This window comes from Nannobrachium achirus (genome assembly GCF_963921795.1).
Source record: "Nannobrachium achirus genome assembly, chromosome: 16".
NCBI classification, from domain to species: domain Eukaryota; kingdom Metazoa; phylum Chordata; class Actinopteri; order Myctophiformes; family Myctophidae; genus Nannobrachium; species Nannobrachium achirus.
Genome location: NC_137823.1, coordinates 52,077,122 through 52,085,965, shown reverse-complemented (window position 1 = coordinate 52,085,965; position 8,844 = coordinate 52,077,122). Strand labels below are relative to the sequence as shown.

Genomic DNA, 8,844 nt, shown 5'->3' with positions numbered 1-8,844 from the left:
CAAATAAGGTCTTTGACTAAGATCTCTGGCTGAATAACAGTGTTTGAAACAAGCAACCTTTTACAAAGGTTCTCTAAGTGCAACCGCCATTTAAAGGGGATGATATGTTTCTTCACTAACACTCCGTGGAACCTGCCCAGGCCTTCCTCTGAATGTAAGTCCCAGACTGCCGTTATGTGCGTGATTCCTGGTTTCTGCCAGGGGCTTTGTTAAATTTTTCTTTCTCCCTTTTGTATGGCACTCTTGTATTTATTTCTGCATTTGAGGTTTCTCTGAACTTTAAACACTGTTGCCTTGCCATAGTTTTTGTTGGGAGGTGGGTCGTGTTCTCTGGATCCAAAGAGGGATAGTATATTTGGATATTTTCCTATCGTAAAACTGGGTTGAATGGTTTCTTTCCCAGTCTCTGAAGAACTTTATTTTTAAGTGAAAAGGGTGAGTAAGAGATTTACCCAGTGACTGGGGGCCAGATTCAGGACTGGTCCGAGCTTGAAGAAAATAATGGAAATGGAAATACTCTTCATGAACTCCTATCACATGCTTTATTACTGTACTTGTCAAGTCTTCTTATATTACTGTACTTGTCAAGTCTTCTTATACAAAATGTCCTGAGTCCATTGTATGTGCTATATATTCAGGTTTACATTCCATCCCAACACTAAACCAGCTATTTCACAAATTTCTAACTTATGGTTGCATCAGCTGGTATAGAGTTGTGTTGGCATTTTTCTGCAGGTGTCTTCAAGCAATAGGTCCTGCCTAATCCTATGTTCACGTTTTCTAGATGTGTAACACATATTGCGATTAATAATAATGGGTGGAAACACTTGAGTGTGCACTAACTCAAATATGAGACAAATATGAGACAAATATGATGAGCTAAATGTTTTAGACACATCAGTTTACTAATGTAGGTTGAGTGCCAATGTTACATAAAAACAAGAACACAATCAATTGCCACAAGAGATACAAAAGTACTACTGTCAGGTGAAATGCAGTTACCACAAGCTACCTAATATTGTTGATTCCAAATCTTCTTTGATAGTTACTGAGTTTGATAGTCATTAGTCAGTCACTGAGTTTTTAAAGATATTTATTTTGGAAGTATTAGTTTTTTTCCTACAATACCACACACTCTTGTTACAAGGAGTGGAAGGAATGCAACTCATGGTATTTAGAACTAGTGACAGCCTGCCTCAGTCCATTGAGTTCAGTGGACAGGTGGCACCATCTTGTGAGGTTTTCAGCTATTACTTTCAATCGTGTGGCATCATCTTCTCTTTCTACCAATAGGAAAGATGAAGAATCCCTGACATGTCATATTGGAGCTCTAAGCCTAAACCCATATTTCTAAGAACCAATTAACAAAATGAAACTTGAAATGTAAGTTAACCTAAATAAATATTCTATTAAAGCTTAGGGTATTTTAAAGAGATATCTATCGGGCTGTGCAATTCTATCTCTTGACATCCCTTTCAGCCAAAGAAGGACTCTAGCTTCATGTTTCTTTAGCTTATAGCCTCTCTACTGTCTGTCTGTGGTGCTCTTTTGGTAAAAGTAAATCTAATATTGTTGTCCCCCCCCCCCCCCCTTTTTTTTTTTACCACAGCCATTATGTTTGATATGTGTGACTGTACATGTGCTGTTAAATTTTGAGTGGATTCAGAAGTACTGAATAACAAAGCTAATGAAATGTAATGTGTCAATAAAGTTTTCTAATATACAGTACGTTATGTCTGCTCTGTGGTTAAAGGTATAGTAGGTTAAGTGATTGCACTTAAAGAGTGTTAAGGATAGTGAATTAATAGTGTTGCTACAGGATGTTAGAAACAACCCTTGGTCGATATAACAAGGGTATATATATGTACTCTTTCTTTCCTTTTCTTTTTTAGCCCTGTTGGTAGCGGTGATCAATGGCTATGTTGTTGGGCCGCCCATATCTGTCCACCACTTTGGTCAAACAATGATCTTTGAAATGCAGGACAAAAACATTCCATTTTGGGGACTGTCCCGACAGGGTGACAGGTGGTCACCCATGCTTTAGCAGAAACGTTTCTTTCCTGTGCAGTGCTTGTCTGTTTATGTTGTAGGCCATGTCCACTTGCGTGCGTGCGTGCGTGCGTGTGTGTGTGTGTTTGTGAGGGGGTGCGTACATGCTGAGTGTAGCTTATCTCTGTTTGTGTGCATTGGTCTCTGTGTGTGTGTAGTAAAAAAAAACATGTTTTTCAGGCCAAGGACCCTTGCAATATTTTAGCAGATTAAACTTTCTCCTAGATTTCAAAGATCACTTCATAGACTTGTTTTACAGCACTGTCATCGGTGTTGTGTAAATTCATGTTTTTGTTTACAGATATTTTCTAATAATATCTTAGATTCATGTTAACTTGATAGTTGGCTCTGTAGGAATTTATCTGCTCTTTTTGCCCCCTCTACACCAAACCTCTTTGGCGAAAATATCAGATCTACAAGCTCACAACGCCTCATGCTGCGAGTCGTCGTGTGAGCCTGCAGTGTAGATCTCAGGATAGGGATGCTAGGGCTGAAGTGGTTAATGTAAAAAAGAAACATGGGCTCCCGGGCCCCCTGTTGAAGACCCCAGCTCTAAACTAAAGGTAGAGTCTTTCACTGTGTATCAGACCAGTATGTGTAGCCGATAGAAGCACATTGATATGAACGGATTCGTCATGGGCCTCTACCTCCTAATTGCAGTCTGGAGGGACAGTAGGGCTGCTGTAATATATTCACAAAAATATTAAATAACATTTAATAGAGACTAGCCCTTACCCATTCGAAGATATGAGCTCCAAAATGATGTGCAGTGTGTGGGTTATGGGGTGTGCACTGTGCACACAGTATATGAGGGATGGGAAGTAACTTTAACTGGTGCTTGCATGATAATATGTAGGAGCATCAACGTAAGAAATACCTGTTTCGTTTAATGGCTATAATGATACTGTGTACCGTTCTTCATGATTTTTGGACAAAATCTGTATGAGTACTGTGCAAAATGTTTACTCAAACCCGCCTCCTGGTGGTGCTGTAACAGGGCCAGACAGACACAGACACACACACACACACACACACACACACACACACACACACACACACACACACACACACACACACACACACACACAGCTGGTTAAAAATGCTGCCTCATGCTAGATGCAGAATTAGATATGCCTCATGCTAGATGCAGAATAGATACATGATAAAAATGCTAATATACAGCATACGATTTGTGAAAGTGACAAACGGGCTTCGCAGTTATGTCAGGTCTGTTCATATGCTAATGGTCATGCGGATTCAGATCAATTGCTCCAGCCACCGAGGAGAAACAGTCGGACAGACAGACACTCAGACAGACAGACAGACAGACATTTGGAGAATTATATGTTTGATGATCATGACTGGCTGTATAGCCAGCTATGAGGTCACAGACTTGACATATTCAAATAATAAGCCATATGGGTTACAGCACAAGCTGTATAGGGGTTGAACATGTTTACTTTGACTGTTTGCCTCTATGCGTGTGCGTGCAAGTGAGTGGGCGATCGCTGGCATGGCCCCTCCACCCAGTAATCCCCCGCTGACTGACGTGAAGCTGACAGCTATCAGGCATGGAGCAGGCAGCATACCGCGTGCGGTAAAGTGTCATCCGTCAACTCGTCACCGCAGCAGCTCATAATCCACAGAACGTGTGTCATGTCAGATGATCTTTATATTTGAATTAGTCTTGTTGACTACTTCAAACTGATTGGAAGGTTCTCACTTTAGGAGAGGACTTTTAGTCAGAATATGAATTGGAGTGAAGTACATTGAAATTCATATTTTCATGATCCTAACCCCAACTCTAGAATCCCTATTCTGGGCATGTCATAATAGGCATGCATTCGGGGACTGCCCATAAGTCCGAAATCTCATTAGTCCTACATCTCATTAGTTCGAATTTAGTTAGGGTTAGGTTTAGGCATAGTTTTACTGAGGTTAGGGTTTGGGTTAGGTTTAGGCATAGTTTTACTGAGGTTAGGGTTTGGGTTAGGTTTAGGCATAGTTTTACTGAGGTTAGGGTTTGGGTTAGGTTTAGGCATAGTTTTACTGAGGTTAGGGTTTGGGTTAGGTTTAGGCATAGTTTTACTGAGGTTAGGTTTAGGCATAGTATTTTCACATCACCAGATTCTGACTAATGGGATGTAGGAACAATGAGATTTCGGACCAATGCCATGGCACTGTGCATTCACTGAAAATGGCACATCTACAAGTTTGTTCAATATGGTCAAGTTCATGGCCATGAATGATCATTGTGAGCTTGTAGATGGCCTACTTCCGGTAGAAGCGGGGGACCAAGTACAGTATAGACCCTTAATTGGGGGATGCCAGTCAACAAAGTGCACAGGCCAGGGTTTAAGTGGTTAAATGAATAGCTTTAAAAGCCTTGCTGCAATATTGCACACCGACTGCACACAGGAAAGACTTCTGACATAGATAAGAGTTGCTGTAGTCTAAATGAGATGAAATGAAAGCATAGATAACTCAGGGTCAGCAAAACATAAAAAAAGACATGACTTTGACAACATTTATAACTGTGGGGAAGCTAGAGTGAGCAGGCTTTTTTTGCTTGTTCATCAAAACAGAGACCTGAATCAAAGATTTGGATCAAACCACGCTAGCAGGAGGCTTAACACCGGCCAGAAGTCTGCCAACACTGTGCTGAATCAGGTTAATGGAGTTGAGTGGGCCAAATAAATCAATGTCAGGCTTATGATCATTAAGTTAAAGACGGCTTTGGGACATTGCTCAATTTATACCTCTGTCAGTCATTGAAAAGGTTAAGATGCTGCTATCAATGGCTATGATTAGCAATGGCAATAGGGATAGAGGGTGCCACTTGCATTACAATATAAATTGTATATCAATATTGTGACATGGCATGAGATTTAGATATAACTGTTCGGCTTGGTATTTTTGAAAAGAATTACAAGCTCACGACACATCACATTGTGATGCTATTTCCGATATTGAGATATTTGTGACTAACACAATAAAGAACTTCCTAGAACAGAAACCTGCAGTCTATAAGCCAGGTAAACAGTGAACTATTTGAGTGCAGTGTTTGTGACAATCACCCAGTCTTCAAGCTATTCAGTCAGACTTGCATGGTGCACTGAAGTCTAAAATGGAGCATTCGCCAGCATCCACAATGAGGAGGAGATCATTTGCAATTTTACGGAGGGCATTCTCTTTCCTAAGGAATGCTCTAAAACCTGGCTGAAATATATTAAAGAAGTGCTTATAATTCCTCATGGATATCAAAAGAAAGGGAAGTATTTTTTTCTAAAACTTTGGATACAAGGGCACTTTGGAGATGAGTCTCTAACTCCTCAATCCTGAACCATCAGTCCTGTCACCTCCAAAGAGTGAATAGGCTACATGTGAATGGATGATATCTGAGAACTACTGTAGTGCCTAAAACAGATTTTGAGTCTACTTGATACTTGTTTCAGAAATATACAATTCTTTGCAACGAATGTCCCGCAAAACTGTAAAAAATTACATCAGGGATGGAACAGTAATGCTTAGTCTAGAATTAGTGGGTTGGGAAACAACATTTCTATTATATTATATTAATACTGTGAGTTAATTATTACTACAGCTGGTATTGAGGTGTATTGCTCCTGTAACCTACATTGTACCCCTAGGTGTCAGGCTTGCCTCTCTCTGAGTACTTTGTTGATAGCGGACTCAAGCGACATGCACACGCACACACACACAAAGATACACATCCTATCAGGCAGCATTTTTCATCATGTTTTTTGGTCATGGTGCTGCTGAGTAAGAGAGCTGGTACCAGCAAATCCATCCACTTTTCATTCATATTGCCCACTCCCTCTCTTACACACACACACACACACATGCACACACGCACAGTCGCGCGCACACACACACACACACGTCATTTTAGTCACCACACCACATTGCCTCTACTGCTCCCGATACTTACATTAGGATGGGTTAAATGTAGATCTCATTTTGCTCTATGCAAATATACAGTGACAAATACAAAGGAGTGCAGACAGAATTAGTATTATAGAGTAGTATCCACTAGCCATACAGGGTTCCATTTGCCGGAGGGGATGGGACATCAATGCCTCTGCTTTTGGTTTCTCACCCCCTCTGGTCATAACTTTTATTTTTTTATCTAGGTGGAGATGCTTTATCCCTGCTTCTAGTCAGACAGACTTCCTTTTGGGATGTGTAGACAGTCTGATATGTTTGATTGATTTATGTTTTTCATTTGACAGTTTAATAAATGTAACCCTATTTTGGGCAAATTGTAATAGCTCACAATGTGTCACATTGCGATCCATTTGGGAGCTATTTTTTTGCTCTTTGTTGTACGAAGAAGCGGACAGCGCTTAAGTGGTTAAGAAAGTTTTTCTTTTACTAATCAAACCATCCCATCCATCCATCCGTCCACCCACCCAATCCTCTCTCTCTCGCTCTCTCTCCTTCACTGCCGCTCTCTCTCTCTCTCTCTCCTCTCCTTCCATCCATTCATATTTCTTCCTGGTGGTGTGGTAACACTGTCAGCCACGGCCATATCAGCACTTTATCTGCTGCACTGTGATATACTATATTGAAGACACACACACACACACACACACACACACACACACACACACACACACACACACACACACACACACACACACACACACACACACACACACACACACACACACACACACAGAGGAAGGCATTTCTTGAATAGACTTGTTTTAGACCTGATGTTTTCCTAACATTAACAACCGCCCAAGAAACCAAAGATGTGGGTGACTTGTCCCTCATTTCTATGAGTGCAGTTTTTGCAGGGTTCATTTAAGGGTGATTTGTACTATGTAGAGTAGACATACATATAGTCTTTATGTGCATTATTAACCACATTCTACCCCTATTGGGCATGCATGTCATTATTCACTATTTTCTCAAATATGATTTATGTATTTTCACTATTTTAGCTAAACACTCATACAACGAAAATAGTGCTTACTGTAAGTCAGGGGTCTTCAACAGGGGGTCCTCAGAGTTACTACAGGGGGTCCTCCAAATCTTCCAATCCTTTTTATATTAACAACTTGAACCCTAGTGTCCATATTCTGAGAACTGTAGCCAAAAATAGCAGATCTTCAAGCTTGTAGATCGGCTATTTAGGGGTTTGGTGTAGAGGGGAAAAGAGCACACAAATTGACACATTGAGCACAAATTAACATGAATCCCAAATACACTGATGATTGTGCTGTCAAACGATGAAACTATATGGAATCTATGAAGAGGTTGTGGGTGTCCCTGCTTCATCTCTCTCTCAACTAAGGGGTCCTTGGCCTGAAAACATTGAAGACCCCTACTGTAAGTAGTTTAGATGCATGTTGTTTTTGCAGGCTGGCTGAACGTGTGTCTGGCTGGTATTGTGCCCAGAGGGGTGTATGCAGTGGATTGATTGAATGGAATGCCCTCCGGACGCCTAATGGCTCAACAGTTAATGTTAGGGTAATGGTTGTGTAGATGATAGATTTGTGTAATTTGCTTAAACAGGTCCCATTCGCCAACACTGTGAAAGTGCTGTATAAATGCTGGGGCATTTGTAGCCTAGTAAACTGACTCCTCCCATCTAGGGCATTTGTACACTAGAATAAAACAGGTCAGATCAGGGGTTCCCATTACAATTTTCCATACCAAGGACCTCCAAATAGCCATAGCCTCTGGCTGCAAAGCAAAATGCTTCAGACAAATTGATTGGAAGTTTCTCACTTTAGGAGAGGACTTTTAGTCAGAATATGAATTGTAGTGAAGTACATTGAAATTCATATTTTCATGAACCCTAGAATCCCTATTCTGGGCATGTCATAATAGGCACCATGCATTCACTGAAAATGGCACATCTACAAGTTTGTTCAATATGGTCAAGTTCATGGCCATGATCATTGTGAGCTACTTGTAGATGGCCTACTTCCGGTAGAAGCAGGGGACCAAATACAGTATAGACCCTTTATTGGGGGATGCCAGTCAACAAAGTGCACAGGCCAGGGTTTAAGTGGTTAAATTAATAGCTTTAAAAGCCTTGCTGCAATATTGCACACCGACTGCTCACAGGGAAGACTTCTGACATAGATAAAAGTTGCTGTAGTCTAAATGAGATGAAATGAAAGCATAGACAACTCTATAAATGCCGGGGCATTTGTACACTAGAATAAAACAGGTCAGACCAGGGCTTCCCATTACAATGTTCCATACCAAGGACCTCCAAATAGCCATAGCCTCTGGCTGCAAAGCAAAATGCTTTAAAAAAATAAAATAAAAAAAGAGGTTGACTTATTTTTGTTTTAAATGTCTCAATTTGAAAACGGTGAGGGGATCCCTGCGGTGAGGGAATTGCATGCTACTTGGGGTGTCGTTGCCATGGACTGGAGACAAGATGCAGCAGGATAGGTACACATGACAGTGATAGTGACTAGCAATTATTTGCATTATAATGCAGCCTGTTTTAATCATGTGTTCATTATAATTTCCCTGAAGCTGAAGTTGTTGGAAAGCATGTGCATGTCTATGTGTGAAAGACCCAAAAAGGCAGTTGCATTCATTTCATTGAGATAATCTCTCTTAATTTTTTAAATAAAAAAATAATTTCTAAGATACATTGTTTTGGTCTCTGATTTTATCTGAAGTCATTGCTACAACTACATACAGTAGAATCGGACAGGAAATATAATATCTCGTTTACAGCCATTTTGACAACATGCAAACTCAAGAATAATACAGGTATAAGTCCCTTCTGTGCCATAAATC

The 8,844-nt window shown here is 40.5% G+C and overlaps 1 protein-coding gene across 1 annotated transcript in view; it reads left to right on the top strand.

Moving 5' to 3' along the window:
* cUnh1orf198 (chromosome Un C1orf198 homolog) overlaps positions 1-8,844 on the top strand; it is a 387,053-nt gene that overhangs the window by 275,223 nt on the left and 102,986 nt on the right. The window lies entirely within an intron of this gene.